The sequence below is a fragment of the Rissa tridactyla genome, chromosome 12 (genome assembly GCF_028500815.1).
Source record: "Rissa tridactyla isolate bRisTri1 chromosome 12, bRisTri1.patW.cur.20221130, whole genome shotgun sequence".
NCBI classification, from domain to species: Eukaryota; Metazoa; Chordata; class Aves; order Charadriiformes; family Laridae; genus Rissa; species Rissa tridactyla.
This window is the reverse complement of record NC_071477.1, coordinates 17,207,251-17,224,713: the sequence shown is the minus strand read 5'-3', so window position 1 is coordinate 17,224,713 and position 17,463 is coordinate 17,207,251. Positions and strand designations below refer to the sequence as shown.

The 17,463-nt window shown below is 45.6% G+C and overlaps 1 protein-coding gene across 4 annotated transcripts in view; it reads right to left on the bottom strand.

Annotated features, from left to right (window-relative positions):
- Window positions 1-16,786, bottom strand: part of NDRG3 (NDRG family member 3) — a 64,088-nt gene extending 47,302 nt beyond the window's left edge. For 2 of the 4 annotated variants that reach the window (XM_054217996.1, XM_054217997.1), the window contains exon 1: window positions 16,666-16,786. The gene's annotated coding sequence lies outside the window, so the exon portion shown is untranslated. The remainder of the gene's footprint in view (window positions 1-16,665) is intronic. The other 2 variants (XM_054217998.1, XM_054217999.1) reach the window with 1 other exon arrangement.
- Between the last annotated feature and the right edge of the window lie 677 nt (window positions 16,787-17,463).

Genomic DNA, 17,463 nt, shown 5'->3' with positions numbered 1-17,463 from the left:
ATACTTCACATTAAAGGCATAGATGGAGCAGAAATTCAGCTCCTGGTAGATTTTTCAGGGCAGATGATAACATGTAAAAATAACAGGTTTAATATTAAATTGATTGCTGCCACTGAAAAATATTCAATACTTTCCAGAATAAGAACGCATGAAGAACTGCATGGATCTGTGTAGTACAAGACCCAGTCCAATACAGTTCAAGAGCAAATGCCTGGGAAACAGCAAAAGGATAGCACCTAGTGCTCGTACGTCCACGCAAGCTTCAGATGCGCGTCAGTCTCTCTCAGGTTCTGTCCAAGCTTCTTCCCCGGCGCACTGAAACGCTGTTGTTCTTTACAAGCACAAAGGTTATTTGTTCACAGCTTTGTGCTGCATAAGAACTGGTACGGCAAACTTACCCAGGAAATCGAATTTGGTGCCTCCCTCCTTCACAGAACCATAGAATGGTTTGGGTTGGAAAGGATCTTAAAGATCACCCAGTTCCAACCCCCCTGCCCTGGGCAGGGACACCTCCCACCAGACCAGGCTCCTCCAAGCCCCATCCAACCTGGCCTTGAACCCCTCCAGGGATGGGGCAGCCACAGCTTCTCTGGGCAACCTGGGCCAGGGGCTCACCACCCTCAGAGTGAAAAATTTCTGCCTGATATCTCATCTAAATCTACCTTCTTCCAGTTTGAAGCCACCACCCCTCATCCTATCACTATACGCTCTTGTGAAAAGTCCCCGTCTGGCTTTCTTGTAGGGCCCCTTCAGTTACTGAAAGGCTGCAATAAGGCTGATAGTCACAAAAATTATTAACATCTTTACCTATTATACACAGGATAGTCTTTCATTCCAACATGACAAAACCAAAAAATAACATTCGATATAAAGTAACACACTCTGGAAGCTAAATCAAAGACGTTGTCTTTCCGACGGCCCATTTCAAAAGCTCTGAGCAGCCACAACTTCCCAAGAGTCAGTTTGCGTTGTCCAAAGAAGGACCTTCCCGATGCAAGGCCCTCAGCAAACGGCACGCGTTAGAATACCAGCCCCAACCCTACAAAAGCCTGTTGATAATACCTTCTCTAAAGACAGGCTAGCTTGCCGACACTCACCTGGAGAGAAATTATCAAATAATTTTACCCAGTTTTAGTATTTCCTTCCTGTAACATCACATGCTCATTTCTCCCATATTAGCCTTTAACTGGAATTTAGTTTAAAGGCACTGCTGAAGCAATCATCTCAGAAATAAAATGAGCGCCCTAATTAGTTCACTCAAATATTCCTTTTTTCTCCTCCCTCTCCAATCTTCATTGCCTTATCCTTTTGGAAAATGGCAGATGTATGTACCTACCCTATGTCCAGTATTGCAACGTTACAGTCATGAATTCTAAAGAAACCCTCAAAAGAAATTTAAAACGTTCTGAAGAAAGGTAGTCATACCATAAGACAGTATTAGTCAGGTGAACTGTGGTACTAACAGGTGCGAAACCCAATTGTAAAGAATATCATCTTAGTTTAAGCCGCCATCATGAAATCAAAGCGTAGATTCTCTTTTGAGCCTCCTCCACAGCAATTTAAGCTAATGAGTTTTAGCTGCCTGCTGCAGAGGTCTATAAGCACCCACCCACAGAGCAGAACACAAGTCGTTATCCGTTAAACTCCAGTAATCCAATTAATCTGGATCACACGTAATACTTTAAAAGTAAAATGATAATGACCCACCTTACCGCAAAATATTCCCTCACCGTCTCAAGAGCTCGATTCGGTCTCGGGCACGGCCATACCCTGCTCAGAAGCGAGGTGTCCCCAGGCAGACACCAGCCTCTCCCGGGGAGCGGGGTCCCGAGGCCGCGTGCTGCCCTGCAGCTCGGCACAGCTGGCAGCGGCTACGGCGGAGGGCACCAACAGACCCCACCACTCCTCTCCCCACTCTTTCAACTTTCATATATCTCAAAGATTCACAGATTGATGTAATATCTTTTATTTAACTAGCTGGAAATAATGACAAGCTTTTGGGAGCAGAAGCCCTTCTCCAGGTCAGAAGCAGTTGTTAAACTGAAATACAACTCAAAGCGCAATTCACCTGAGTATTCCATGAGTTTAAGTAAGCAATATCTCTCCTTACAATTAAGAAACGTTTAGCCAGATGCTCTGAATCAGGCTAAAATGGCAAGAAATTAATTTTGTCAATGAATATGTGAACACAGTAAACTACAGGTAATAAGCCACAAATAAATAGCACTTGCACATTGGAACCGCGTCCAGTTTCCATGAATCCAAAACCTTCTCCTTTCAGCCTGCCCTTTTCTAAATCCTATGGAGCAATCCCAAAACAACACTACTGGTACTGGTTCATGTTTTATTCTTGTATTTTTTCTGTAGTAGCTGAAGCTGGAACTACTTACCCCAACTGTAAGAACATGCCACCGTTCCAACTCACTGTCAGACCAAGAGGATACGTCAGCTCTTGCTGTCACAGAAGTTTCAGTGCTCCAGTAACAACCCCAAAATACCAGGCACAAGGCTAGGCTGTGTGTTGTGATCTGTACAAACTGTATTTGACTTCAGCGGGTATTTCCACCAAAACACTTTGTTGAGCAGTGGCCCTGATTTTGCCCAGTGAGGAATGACGAGGGGGCCTGTTTCAGCCTGCCAGGCTCCAGATCCCTACTCCAACACTGGAAAGGATTGCTCTTACGAGCAGAGCTCTAGAGCTAAGCTTTCAAAGCCCTGTGAACAGCAGTCTGATGAAGTGTTAACTGCAGAGTAAATCAGCCTAAATCCAAGGAATTGTTCCAACAGATTAAAACCTCAACACCAAAGAGAAAGGAGGAGGTCCTGCTTCCACTTTATAAATATCTCACTTTGTTTTGAGCCTGCCACCCGCTACTTTCATTGGGTGGTCTTAGTCCTTTTATCAGAAGAGACGGTGAATAATGGGTTCATATACGCTCCACGCAGCTAAGACTTTATATGCATCCATCATACCCTCTTCAAAGACATCTTTCTGAGCCTGAAGAGTTTTGATCTAGTTATCATTCTTCACAAGGAACTCATTTCACGCCTTTCATCATTCTTGTCAACCTTTTCAAGATCTCTCCCAGTTTCACCGGGTCTTTAAGAGCGATGAGACTGGTGCTCACGCAGCATTCACAGCACAGGTGCACTACGGGTTTACACAGCAGTACGTTTCCTAGTTTGATCACTATTATTTTTCCACAAGCATCTAACCTTCAATTTGTTTTTCCAAACGCTGAGATAATATTTTGTGAGAACTGCCAATTATAACCTCCAAGTTTCATCTACGACTGGAAAGAATTCAGAGCTCGTCACTGTATATATTCAGTGGGGGCTGTTCTCCATTGCATTACTTCACTGCACTGAATTTAAAACGCTATTTTATCACTCGGTGCCATAGGATTTTTCCACATTTCATCAGTTAACTCTTCTACTTACTGTCATAAATAATTTATTTTTTAATCAACAAACCTACATTGTCACCTCTCTTCCATTTATTTTTCTAACTTCGACCTCTTTGTGCTTTTGGCCTGCGCATCGTTCTATGACAATGGCTAACATTGTAAAAACACCGTATAAAATAAATCTTCCTTCTGTCTGACGTACAGGTAAATTTTTACTGGATGTCCCAACAGCCCTCACACTCTCAGGAATGCCGGTTATTCTTTACTCGCCTTCTGTGCCAGTCATGCTTTCATAAAGCTTTATGACTGTCTTTTGTCCCCCAAGTGGCTCCTTTCCAAGGTGCAAAGTCCTAAACCGTTTAATGTCTCATCCTCTTTCTTCTCATTCCACATCTTTGCTCTCTGTTGTCACCTTTCTCTCTCTTTTCTAGCTCTCTCATACTCAAAGAACTTGCCAGAATGATTATGCTGATAATGCGCTCCAGTGTAGATTATGTCAAAGATGTTACTGCTCTGTAGGACCATTTTTCATGCTTCCTCGGGGAGATTGATATAATATCAGAGTTTCTCTTTAAAAATTTGCCTTAATACTGCCACATACCTTCACAAATGTGCAGGGAACCTTCTGCATAATGCCCTGCTGCCTGCACCACTCCCAGAACTGGGAATTTTGTTAAAAACAATTTTTATTACATCATTTTAAATCTAAGCTGCTGATATTCTTCTGTCTTGACCTCAAGGTGACCTCAAATTTTTTTTTTTTTTGTAATTAGTCCTTATGTACATGTTCTGCATTTGTGTGTGACCTACACTACGTTAGTACCTCGTAGCTGCAAAGAGAAAAGCGTCCATCCACTACGGCGTTGGAGAAGTCCTATAGCCCTCTACTTGTTCCAGAGCTTCAATCAAAAGAAGGACGGGGTGGGAATCATTACAGTCTCAGCCGTTCATTTCTTCTCAAAACAATGTATTGATCTAACTTAGTTTCAGTAGTTCATCCTAATCTGTTTTTAGGCTGTACTCTTGGTTTTCTTGGACCCTTCAGGTAATGCTTCTTATGTCAATATTATTCAATGTAGTAAAGTCAGAAGAGATCAGCTTCATTCATCCTTCTGGCCTTCCTGCCTAGCACAGGACAAGAAATTTCTCTACGTAATTCCCTCACCAAGCTACAAATGCTGGGATTGAGTGGTTCCATTTCTCTAAAAAATCTTTTAAGTCAGCACTGAATAACTTTCCGTTTAATGAAGGGACCAACACTTTCCGTTGCAGCCCAATACGCTGGCACCTGATATGCTCCTGTTAGATATTTAACTCAGGTAGAGTTTAAATGTTCTGGTTTTCCTTCAAATTAAGCTGTAATCGGGGGAGGAACAGGGAGAGAGGCCAACTCCCCTGCAATGACTCTGCGGCCAGTCTGGAGTAAAACAGGGACTCTCCCCTCACCACCACCGCCCTGCAGACAGATTGAAAGCTGTTTTCTACTTTTTATTACCCAATCACCTGTAATAAAATTCAATGCTCTTCATCTAGCCACTGCACGAGAGAGAAAGACAGCACAGCATTGCTCAACCAAGCTCCTTACTAGGCCAGTGGTGATGGCCATCACCAAATTGTGCTAATGCAAGTGCTCAGATGAAGAGGCAGCAGCTGTCATTTTTGAGATGTGACGGCTCATCCCTTAAAAATGATGAGTATACAGGTATGCCAGCAAAAAAAGGGTGGAAGTTTCTGATAGGTGCACAGAAATCACTGCAGTCCTTGTCTGTTTGGCCAGATGAGAGAAGGAGAGATCCCCCCTCCCGTTGCAACTGTGCTCAGCAGCTCGGAGGCAGCAGAGCTCCCAGCCAGCCCCCAGGAGCACAGCACCTTCGCTCCCCACACCCTGGCTTTCCCCTTTATTCACAGGGATGCTGGAACCGTGCTGGAGGGATGCAGCAGCCAAGAGTGCAGAACAAGCCCCTTGATTTACAGAATGGCGAGCGCCAGCCTTGAAAGCTTAGGGCCCCAGACTACGAAAAGCAATTTGGAGTCATTGCTGCTGGGAAGACCTGGGGTTCGCTTAAAAAGTGCAAAAGAAAATTTGAGTCTAGTGATTTACGATAAGGCAAAAATACTTGAGACTTCACTAAAGGAAATGATTCAAGATCAGGATTTAAACTCTGTGAGCCTTGCTTTATTGAAAGCTTTGACAGTACTAAGACTGTATTAGCTTAAATAATTTTTAGGCCAACAAGGTGACTGATAATGGCTTCTACATAAGCAGTTCATTTTAACGTGGAGACATGATAAAAATAGCAGCCTAAGTGCCATGTTTACAATCAATCCACAGCCCAGAACGACATTTGAAGGCTAGAGATCTGAGAAAACATTAATACAGCACATCAAAGAAAGCAAACTACAGAAAAGCAAGATACCGGCATTACAACACCTCTCAGTTCAGGCAATTAATGCTTAGGTCACGAATTGAGCTTTCTGGTGCGTGTGTTTCAAGCCATTTCAATCTTTTTCCCCAACAACTACTACCTACCAATCAGAGAAAGTACAGAGCTTTATATTTTGGAGACCTCCATAAAAGGCTGAATAACATTTCTGCCTGAAAAGTTCTTATTTTATGACAATGAAGTACTGACAGTATTTCTCCTTCCTTTATGTAAAGTCTTAAATTCATATTCAAATTCTACTATGAATTTATTCAAAGGTTACTACTATAGCACACAATGAACTATATTCTATTTCTTAATTTCCCTCTTCTTTTTTTTTTTTTTTTTTTTTTTTTTTTTTTTAAAGAGAGCACAAGCTTCTCTGGCTGTTTTATTGCTTTCATTGTTAAGAAATTGCTGTCCTTATTAAAGAAGAATGAAAGAATTGAAGTCAAGGAGGGGAAAAAGCAGTTATCCTGTGAAAGGGCCAAAGGAAAAACCTCCACTATCCCTGTATTACTGACAAAAAAACCAAAAATATCTAATGCTCAGCAAATGCCCCCTTCATCTGCTTGAGAAATCCTGTGCAACACAATTTTGAAAGCTGACACTTGAAGGCTGTCAGCTTTGCAACCTCAATACCATGTTTTAAACAAGGAAAAAGATTAAGGTTGGTTTTTTTTCCAGACCAAAACAGCTTCTCAGGAGAGATGAGAAGAGCAGCTCGGCCTCCGTGCCGCAGCATCACTGCGCACACCATTCCTGCTGGAAGCGCGGCAGAACAGCACTGCCCGGCAGCCGAGCTGAGGACGCTGTTTGCAGCTCGGCCGCGAGCCTCTGGAGCGCGCAGCTCACTGTCCCTTCCAAAGGCGTCTCCAGCTGCACCCTACAGCGTCACAGACACCCACCCGCTCTTCACCGGCATGGTTTAAGTGTCCTGCAGGAACTGTGCTCCCTTTGGTATATCACCGTTAATTAAAAAAAAAAAAAAAAAAGCAGGATGACAGATTTCTAAGTCTTTAGGTATCACTGCGCTGCCAAGAAAACTGTGATCAGTGAGGAAATATCGCTTTCTAACACCTAAAAACACTGCTAAAAATGGAACGCGTTCATGCGGAACAGGCACAGCCCCCCCCCCTGAGTAACCAACTGGCGAGCTCTGCAAATTGTTTTAAAGACATTTTTATACTGGTGAGAGTGGCAGCATACATATAATTATAGTGGCCTAGAATTACCCTTGAAAACACTTCATTTAGGCAATTACTACCAGGCATAACAATAAAAGCCGTTTCTCACAGCGTCAGCTGAATCACTATCAGAAGGGCTTGATGGTCTCATTATACCAGTGAAGCTTCTGTAGTAAACACATGACAGCCCTGGCACTGAAGCTCTGGCTTCCCAGATTTCAAAGGACTGCTGAAATACACGCACACGGGATCTATTATGTAGTTAATAATCCTCTGTAACAGCAACTGTCAGGCTATCCAAAATTGGGGAATCACTGCCAACATTCCCATGCATTTGCAAAGAATTCATGAAGACAACATGGGAGTACACCTCACACAAAATGTATCAATTCATATTCAATATGCATGAACGGGAAACAAAAAAAGAAAACAACAACAAAACAAAACAGCAAAAAGCATTTGGTAAGAAGACTGGAAGTCATCTCCATCGTTGTCTTGGTATGACTGTCTCAGGCCAGAGGGTGTCCAGAAAGGCTATGTGTACCCATGTCCGGTCAGGTCATGTTTATTTTAAAAAAATAATTAAAAAAAAATATCTTCCATTCACCACCCAAAATATAGTTATTTCAGAAATGAAGAATTGGGGGGGGGGGCGCGTATGGTGTTTCTTATCCCCACACTTCCACCACCTGTGCTTTTCAGCACACCACTGCAGACGTTCAGAACCACCAGGACACTCCCCAAGAAAATCTCATCAGCAAAGGTCGCTGACTTCCTTGCAGGTTTGGGGTGGAAATCGGGAACACAGACTGGGTGAGCGACAGGGAGTGCTGCAGGCAAGTCAATCACTCTTAAGGCAAGTAACACCTTTGAGCAAGAATCACACATCTGAGACTACTCCCTCCGCTAGAGCACGTCCACAGAAAAATCAGTCAGCAATTACTCGCACAAAGCAGTCCGGACACATATCCTCTTACCACGCGCAATACATCCAGACAAGCATATATTCAAATACAACGAATAACCTGAGCTAAAGGACAACAAACTCAACCTGGCTCTGAGCCCCATTAGCTCCTTTTTTAAGGAGCATTCTCCAACTGCAAGCATCACACTCACCAATTTCACATAAATAACCCAGGAGAAATGCCGATGGTTTATACTTTCTAAGGTTTGGAATGCTGCTGATGAGATCATAGAGATAGCTTTTGTGGGCAAGTGACATCACACGAGCACTGGGTGTTTTCTGAAGCTTGACTGGCAGCAGGACTAAAGCTGTATGTTGTTTGTGCCATTTTTGTAGAAGTTTAGAAGAACTGTGTGATCCCCTGGAATCACAGTCAACTTGCATCAGTTCCTGCTTCACGCGGTCAGCCCCGTGACCGAGTCCAGGACCAGAAAAGCCATGAGCTCCAAGACCATGTAAAACCAGTTACAGATGCACGAATTAAGTGTCCAAAAGGTAAGGTGCTGCCCAGCTGGTGCAGTGGTTCTGCTAAGTGTGGTCAAAAGAATTTTTTAAACCTTCACTCTCTTACGGCAAGACCCCACATACTGCAAAGTTCCCAGGCTGGGGTACAACCGAGTCACTACAGCAGGCAGGTCGTATTCCTGCATTCCTCCCCGGAGATAGAGGCCTCACTTTTTTTGTTTTTTAATATGCTGGCAAGGAAAAAAAATAAATAAAAATGACACCTCTCCAAAAACCAAAATGGCTTTAACTTTTTCTTGGAGGCAGAGACCACCTGACCTTCTTCGTTAACTCTTTTGTACAAACAAAGCTACAGCCTCCTCTTTGTATTCACTCTGCTGGAAAATTCCAGCCCTTTTTGCAATTTAGACATTTGTGTGGAAATCTTCATGATGATGAACTGAAAAATTGCAGCCGACTGTCCCAGATTACTCTACGCTGACTCCTCAGTCATAATAATTCATTACATGACGTAGCAGTACGAATGAGTGTGATACCAAACACTATGAAATGACACCCAGGGAGCAATGTTACAACCTGACATTCACAGACTGACACAGGTGAGTGCAAGGTGTCACAAAGGGACATCCTGATGGACAATCTTCTAAACGACCCCTCCTTTCTTTTGTTTCTTCCAACACCGTAACAGCAGCCATAGCATTTGCTTTATATAGGTATTATACTGTGTAAAATGCTGAAGCATAATTTCATAGAATCATAGTTTGGGTTGGAAGGGACCTTAAAGACCAACTAGTCCAACCTCCCTGCCCTGAGCAGGGACACCTCCCACTAGACCAGGTTGCTCCAAGCCTGGCTCCAGGCATCCAGGCTTCTCTGGGCAACCTGGGCCAGGGGCTCATCGCCCTCCCAGCAAAGAATTTCTTCCTGATATCCAGTATAAATCTCCCTCCTTCAGTTTAAAACCATTCCCCCTGGTCCTATGGCTCCACTCCTGATCCAGAGTCCCTCCCCATCTCTCCTGGAGCCCCCTTCAGGTACTGGAAGGCTGCTATAAGGTCTCCCCGGAGCCTTCTCTCCTCCAGGCTGAACCCCCCCAACTCTCTCAGCCTGTCCTCACAGCAGAGGGGCTCCAGCCCTCGGAGCATCTTTGTGGCCTCCTCTGGCCCCGCTCCAACAGCTCCGTGTCCTTCTGCTGTTGGTGCCCCAGAGCTGGAGGCAGCACTGCAGGGGGGTCTCCCCAGAGCGGAGCCGAGGGGCAGAATCCCCTCCCTCACCCTGCTGCCCACCCTGCTGGGGATGCAGCCCAGGGTGCGGGGGGCTTTCTGGGCTGCAAGCAAACATTGCTGGCTTATGTTGAGCTTCTTACCAACCAACACTCCCAAGCCCTTCCCCCCAGGGCTGCTCGCAATCTATTCCCCACCCAGCCTGGATTTGTGCTTGGGGTTGCCCCAGTCCACGTGCGGGACCTTGCACTTGGCCTGGTTGAACATCCTTGCTGCAAATCAGAAGATACCAGCAGACCTGCGGTCCCACAGTTCAGCTCCCAACTCCAAGGTATTCCCTGCCTTGCCACGCACCAAGATCTCACAGCACGACCACTCTCAACTTTGTGAGAACAGAACTGAGAGGCCACTCACTGCCAGGTGATCTGGCAAATGATTTGATTCATTAGCCAAACGTGCGTTGGACGGAATACCTGCTGGATGTTCCACCCATTTACTGCTACGAGTAACAAAATACATTTAGGGCATATGAGCTGTCTTACTGAGTTGTTTGGGGTTTTTTTGTTAATAATATTTCCAATGTCTCTTAAAAATGTCAGGAAAGTATAATTTTGTTTTGTGGCTGAGCTAATCCATGCACAGATTTTCACCAACCCCTGAGCCTTTCTCTCTGTCAGACACTGGATAACCCTCAATTGCATTCTAAAACAAGAAAAAAAGTCTTCCCTGGCTTTCCTGAGGCCCAAAAGTAACAAATGTGGTAAGCTTTCCATCCAAGCTGAAGGAAAAAAGAAGTTGAATTTGTAACGAGGACCATTTCTTTGATGAAAACCATGTCAGAATGAACTACATGAGCAAAACAGCAAAGGTAGAACCCTATACAACGGTTAAAAACACCTCTTTATCAACTGATAAGTGTGTGCTTGCTTGCCAGTCCCAACACGGTTACATCAATTCTCCAGCTACAGCAGTGACAAACCATGCAGCACCTGAACTGGCTGCACAGAAAAGCAAACTTAAACCACTCCCCAAGCTCCCATCTTCTACCATCTGGAAAACAAAGCACAAAACCACATACAAGCCCTCCTTTTCTGGAAGGAAATACACTAATCCAACTGTGTATTTACACAAATCAAGTCTGTCTTTTTGTCTATGCAAAGGTAGAAACACCTACACAAACTGGAAAAAACAGACCTTATTGGCTAAGCAATACATTTCAGATCTACCACAGCCAAAAGAAACTGTTAAGAACAGAAGCATCTAACTTCAGTTCTCCACACAAAGACAACCCAAAAAAGCTCCCAGCAGAAAACTGTTATGTATGACAACAGAACTGGTGAAGCTGGATATCAGCTTTCAAGGATGTACTTGAAAAGGCTATTCAGTTAACAAAAATTTCATTAAAGACCTGTATCATTTGTATTTAGGCAACTTAAACGTCCACAAATCCCAAATAATTCTAGCATTTACAAAACACTACAAGGGCATCAGTAGCAAAATTTGTGAATTTCCAGTTACATGTTTTTGAAATATTTATGACGCAATTTTTCCTAATAAATGAGAATAAAGTCCATCTTTAGAATAAAAAGTAATAGTAGATCCCTATTAATTTACAGAAATGCACTAGAAATCCCTCCTTGTTCATTGTCTTTATTTAAGAAATTCCAGATATCAACCCTACGGTCAGATTGTTTTTCTGCCTGAGCACAGTGAGAACGTCCAAGCAGCAGTCACAAAATCGATCGAATTAGTACCTAGGTGCGATTCATACACCAAGTCATGCTAATCTAACTACAGCATCGAATTCGTGCCAATCTGAAATAAAAAGTGCAAGTCTGCGCACTTACGCTGCCTTCAGTCTAGACTACGGTTGAGCCTGTAAGGTCACCACTTCAACCAGCAGCAAGCACAGAAATATACACTCATCCAACTGAGCTGATTGGGATTAAATCCACACATTTGTATACTATCAGTACAGCAACACCAAATCAACATTAATTTAGAATTTGTTGGGTTCATTTCCAGCCAGATCCGTTTCCAGACCGGATCCCCGGCACAGCAGAGGAGTGCTGGAAGGGGAACACCAGAGAGGGCTGTGAGGATGGGCAGAGCCTCTCCTGTTCCCTCTGAACAGGGCCGTTCACAGGCGTGCGTTTATAGCAGTGATCAAACGGCAACACAAGATAACACACAGATTGCCACTGAACTTCGGCAGCTCTGCAGCTAAAGGATAAATGGGAAAGCCCTCGCCTGGACTAATAACTAGCTGAAAACAGACGACAGAGGGTAGGCACAAACGCTCAATTTTCCCAGGGAGGGAGACTGCCAGGAGCGTTCTGAAGCGCTCTGCTATACGCTGTATTCATAAACAACATGGAAAAGGGGGCAGGGAGCAAAGTGAAAGGCTCCTGAGGATGTAAGCTATTCTGATAGTAAAGAAAAAGGCTGACTGCAGAGCTGCAGAAAAACCATACGAGACTGAATAATCAGGAAATAAAATAACAGATGAAATTCAGAACAAATAAAGTGGCAGTCCGAAAATGATCCTAGAGCGATGTGCTCCAAACTGATCATTAACATTCAGAAAGTCTTGCTGGAGTCCTGACAGACTGATAAAAGCATCAGCTCACAGCCATTCAACATATAAAAAAAATAAACCTAACGTTAGGAAATGATTAGTAATTAGACCACCATATAAAGCTGTAGAGTGCCTGCAGCTTAAATCCTGGATGTAGCGCCCGTTCCTTCATTTCAAGGGGACATAATGGAAAGGGAAAACATTTTTTTAAAAGGAAACAAGGTCTGAAAAGCTGAATAATGAGAAATAATCAATTAGGCTAGGGTTCTTCTGCCTGGAAACAGAGATTACTGCAGTGACATATGACAGAAGCCTATAAAATCATCAGTCGCATGGAGAAGGTAAATAGAGATCAGTTGTTCACTGTTTCCAAACAGTACAAAAGCTAAGAGATGCGAAATGAAGCTAGCAGCTGTCAAGTTCAAAAGAAAACAAGCAGAGGTAGGTAGCACCTACAACATCATTTTGTGCTCTGGGAGGTCTCCCCTGGGATGTGCCAGTGCTACACATTTCAGTGAACTGGGGGCACAGGCAAGTTCACGGAAGAAAAATACATTAACCATTAACCAAACAAATGCAAACAACATCTACCTCTTGACATCCTAGAGCTGACGAGAGCCAAGAGGGCTATCAGACAAAGGTTTATATAATTTGTCCTGCCCTTCTTTTTGGTCACTGGCAGGAAAGAACAGCAGACCAAATGGTTCCACCTGATTCTACGACTGTTCTTACACCGCAAAAATCAATTGCGACTCTTGTACCCCTCAGCCCTTCTTTGAACTCACTCCACTTGCTTACCTGGCAAAAGCCGATCTTCTGGGGAGATGGGGACACAGAGGGGCTGCATTAGTGCCCTGCTTATTTAGCAAACTGAACTGGTTCAGGGAAACATCCACCAAATGCTGGAGGTAGCAGAAGACTGAACAAGGATAAGACCAGGCCTTTTGCCTGCTAACGAGTCATTAGATCAGTTTAAGATGTAACACCCAGCTTCAGCTTCATCACCAAAATGCACACGAAAAGGAAGCAGAAGATTGCCCATATCCTCTATTCGAACACACAGAGAAAAGCCACAATTCCAGCTCTCGTGAGGAAAAAAAAAAGGGGCAGTTTCACATTTTTAATCCATCTGGTAATTATGAAGAGAGTCTGTTTTATACGCGACTGAATAGTAAAGGTTACTTTAAAATTAAACATTGTATTTATAACCCCTACTGTATTTATACTATGTAAAGTAAGGAACACCCCTTTGGCAAACTGAAACCTGTTGTAAATACAGAAACGCATCCAAGTCTGGTAAGGACGATAGCCAAACGAAAACAAAGCTATTCCTTCCTGTGCTTCCCACAGCGTCAATTTGATTACTACATTAAATGGTGTTACATCAGTCACAGAAGCCAAGGGAATATGACCAGATAGAAAAAGGTGAATGATCAATAATAATACATTATTAACAGTCCAGTGAGTCTCATCTACAATTCAGAATTTACGAGAACAGAACCGAAGACAAAGTGAGATTATTAAAGTCTCTCATCAACTCTGATTTGCACAGTAGAAGGCACAGTCACCCAGCCTTTGCCACGTCAGGACCAAATTACAATTGCCTTCCTTAACAACTGACACGATTTAGCCAGAATGCTGAGAATTCCTGAGGAAAAGCAATAGAGAATTTTATTATTCCTCCCAAGCCACATTCATCTCAAAATGAGACCATTACACAGAGAAACAGTAGCAAAACGGTCCTCTGTTCCCCTTTAACTATCAACAATTAAACCAGGTTGTAATAGTTACGGACACAAATAGACTTAACCAATACTGTGGAATTGTCCAACAGGAGGCTTAAGAGCCGTAAGCAGCAGGGACGTATTTACTTATATCCAAGACACAGTGGACAGATGATGAGCACAAGATAAACCCTGATAACGGAGGGTTGTGGTGTCAGCACTGCCTACAGAAATAGAACTCACCAAGTGTTTGGCTTTACCTTTTTCCAGGAAGCAACGGTGGCAGCAATCCAGCTGAGCTATTATTTGTGAGAATGGCAATTAAATAATTAAAAATTAAAATCCCTATTCTGTTTCCACATGAAAAATGAATCAAAACAAATTTTTAAAGCTGATTTGCTTTCTCCTAATTATTTTTTTTTATTTTTGTGCTTAAGACTATATTATGACCATAATTTTTAAGAGCTTCTTACTTAAAATACCATACCTATATATTACTTCTTTGCTATAACATTTACCTTGAGCATTCAGCAAACGAATGCTTGAGAAAAGCGTCCTTAAAGCATCTTTAAGAAAATTTCCTAGTATACTTTTAAGAAACCAAAATACATATTGGTATGTAATAAAGCCTCTGAAATCTAAATGTACCACTACACACATCCTTTACAATGAAAAAAACTAAAGATCCTGTCATGTATGACTAACGCGAAACATGAGCTGCAAGCAGAAGTACTGGAAGATTTCTGAAGGTGATCTGAAATCAGGAAAATGCAAATTAAACAGGTTTGTTCATTTCAATTAATTTTTAACCTTAGATAGAAAATGAGTAGCTAGGAATATAATTACAGCCTCCAATAATGCTGCTTCCAGGAGCTGTTTAATTTTAATTTTGCAAACATCTCAATACACGCCAAGTATGGCCCACATTAAGTTTCTGCCCTCAAGACAGCCAGTTTCAGTGCTTCGTGCGCGCCACACAAGCTAAGTTTCAAAATCCCAAACCAATAAATGAAATTGGAACAGTCACTGCCAGTCTTGAGCCCTCTCCACAATCCCAGTGCAATGGCCACTAATGCAAATGAACCCTAGTGAGTGCCTTGCTTCTTCAGGAGTCTACCCCCACCTCAGCGAGACACACACATTTGGTAAGCTCTGCTCCCGTAGTCTAAGTAAATTATTGTGCTAGAAAAGCTCCACACCAGTTTTAAACTCAGCCCTTAGACTTTACCTTTTTACTTTTCACCATAGACTGATACAGCAGTGCTAAAACACGGTTTGACAGGCTCCAGGATTTGAAAGACTGTTGTCCTCTTGTTTCTACAGAAAAGGAAAGGCAGAAGCTAAAGTAATGAGCCCCCAAGTCCTCCTATCTGAACGCGGGAGACCCACGAGCGTGCCTGACACAGGAAGCAGAGGTGGATTCTTCTCCGCTTGTAAGCCCCATCTTCCCACCACCTCAGTATTCAAGCACAAAAACTCTTCTGGTTTCCCAGATACAACCCCGACACTTACCGGACCTTTCCTATTCTCCTGAGCAAACACGCACGTGACTAAGTCGCCCCAGTTCTGCTGCAAACTTTGACTGTGATTCACGCGCTGTGACCACGCTGTATCACGACGCACCAGTTCCAGACTCCTTGGACTTGAGAGGAATCAAAAAATGGATAAGACACCAAGCTCTCAACCGGCAACGCAACACGCCACGGCGTTGACACCGAGCCAGCCGACAGCACTCCCAGCACCGCGGGGAAGCCACTGACAGCGCTCCACAGCCTCATTTGTTTTGTAACACCGCATCTTCTGCACCAGTCTAAGTAATGATGATTTATAAGATAGCAGAAGCACTGGCTTTGCTACAGTGTTTTGAATTACTCCCCATGACTTACATTAAATATAAAAAAAAAGAAACAGACACTGACCAAAAAGTGGTGATGCAAGTCAACCAAGAACGTTTGTAAGCTATTCCTTTCCCTTTCACATGCTGACAAGACTGCACCGAATTAATGAAAAACACCCTGTTTTCGTTGTCCAAAGTAAATAACACAGCTGAGAATTTTGAGATCTGAATACCAGAAACAAGAGCTACAGAGGAGAGCAAGCAGAAAGCCCAGAGCACTCCAGCCCGTTATTTAGGTGAAAAAAGTCACCTCCGCAATAAAACCGGAGCAGTTTCCAGGCGTTTCTCTTTTTCCCCAACGAAGCCCGGTATGACGAGGGATTATTTCCTAAGCCCGGCTCCGGGAGGGAGCGGTTCTACCCTCCGCTGTCTCATAGCGGCAGAGGCGAGGCGCGGAGTCCCCGCTCAGCGGCGGCCTCCCGGCGGCAGCGACCACCCGGGCCCAGCGGGCTGCGGCCGCCTCCGCGGGACCGGGACGCGCCCGGGAGCCCCCCGCCCCCACTCAGGTCACCGCCGCGGCTCGGCCGCTCGTCGCCGGCGCCCCGGGGCCGGAGAACGGCTGCAGCAGCCGCAGGGCGTGGGCCCCGGCGGGACAGGCGGTGCCCGCGGGCGCGCCCGCCGTAAGCCGCTGACCCCGGCCCGCCCGCCGCGACTCCCGCGGAGCCGCCGTGCGGCACCTGCTGCCTAGGGGCAGCCGAGCGCCTCGGCGCCGGCGAGCGGGAACGGCGGGGGACGCGCGGGGCCGGCCCCGGGGTGTCCGGAGGCGCCGCCGGGCCCGCGGGCGGCGCGGGGCTCACCTGTACGGCAGGTACCTCAGCAGCTCCGGCCGCCGCGGCATGCGGGGCACTCTGCGCCTGCGCGCTGCGCCGCGGCGGCCGCACATGCGCGGGGGCCCTGCGCGGGGACAGAACTACAGGCGAGATGGCGGCTAGGCGGCGAGCCGGCGGCGGGCGCCATCTTGGGGGTAGTTCTTCTGGCACCGCCGCCCGGCGGAGGGCCGGGCCTCTGCCGCGCTACAGCCGCCCCGCTCGGGCGGGAGGCGGCGGCCTCCCCCCGTTACGGCCGCGGCTGCTCACGGCCGTCCTCCACTCGCCCGTCCGCTCCGCCTCGGTCCCCGTCGCCCTCACAGCGGTCCCTTGGAAGCGCAGAGCGGGAGAAGCCTCCCCAGCCGGCTCGGCGCGCTGCCAGGCCACCAGAGCCCCAACACCCACTTGCCCGCACGCCCCAGTGGCGAGCGAGGCCGGGGCAGCAGCCGCCTGAGGGAGCCGGGGCTCGGGGTGGGCAGGGCCAGAGACGGGCGAATTGTGAGTGAAGGGATCGCGCCCGGAGCAGGCCTCGGAGCTGCTCCAAAGCCTGGAACACCTCCTGTGCTGGGTTTGGGTTGGGTTTTGTTATTTTTTGGGTTTTTTTCTCCAGAGGCAAGACTAAATTCTTGGTGGGGCAAACAAGTTTGCTTCTTCCTTCCCCCACTGGACGTTGTGGCAATGTGCAAGTGTGAATGCTGGGGGAGCCCTCCCCGAGGTCGCGGTTGTCCGTCTGTCCCCGTACCCGCAGCCCGACTGCAGGGCCATACCCTTCCATGAGGGTCGCCATCC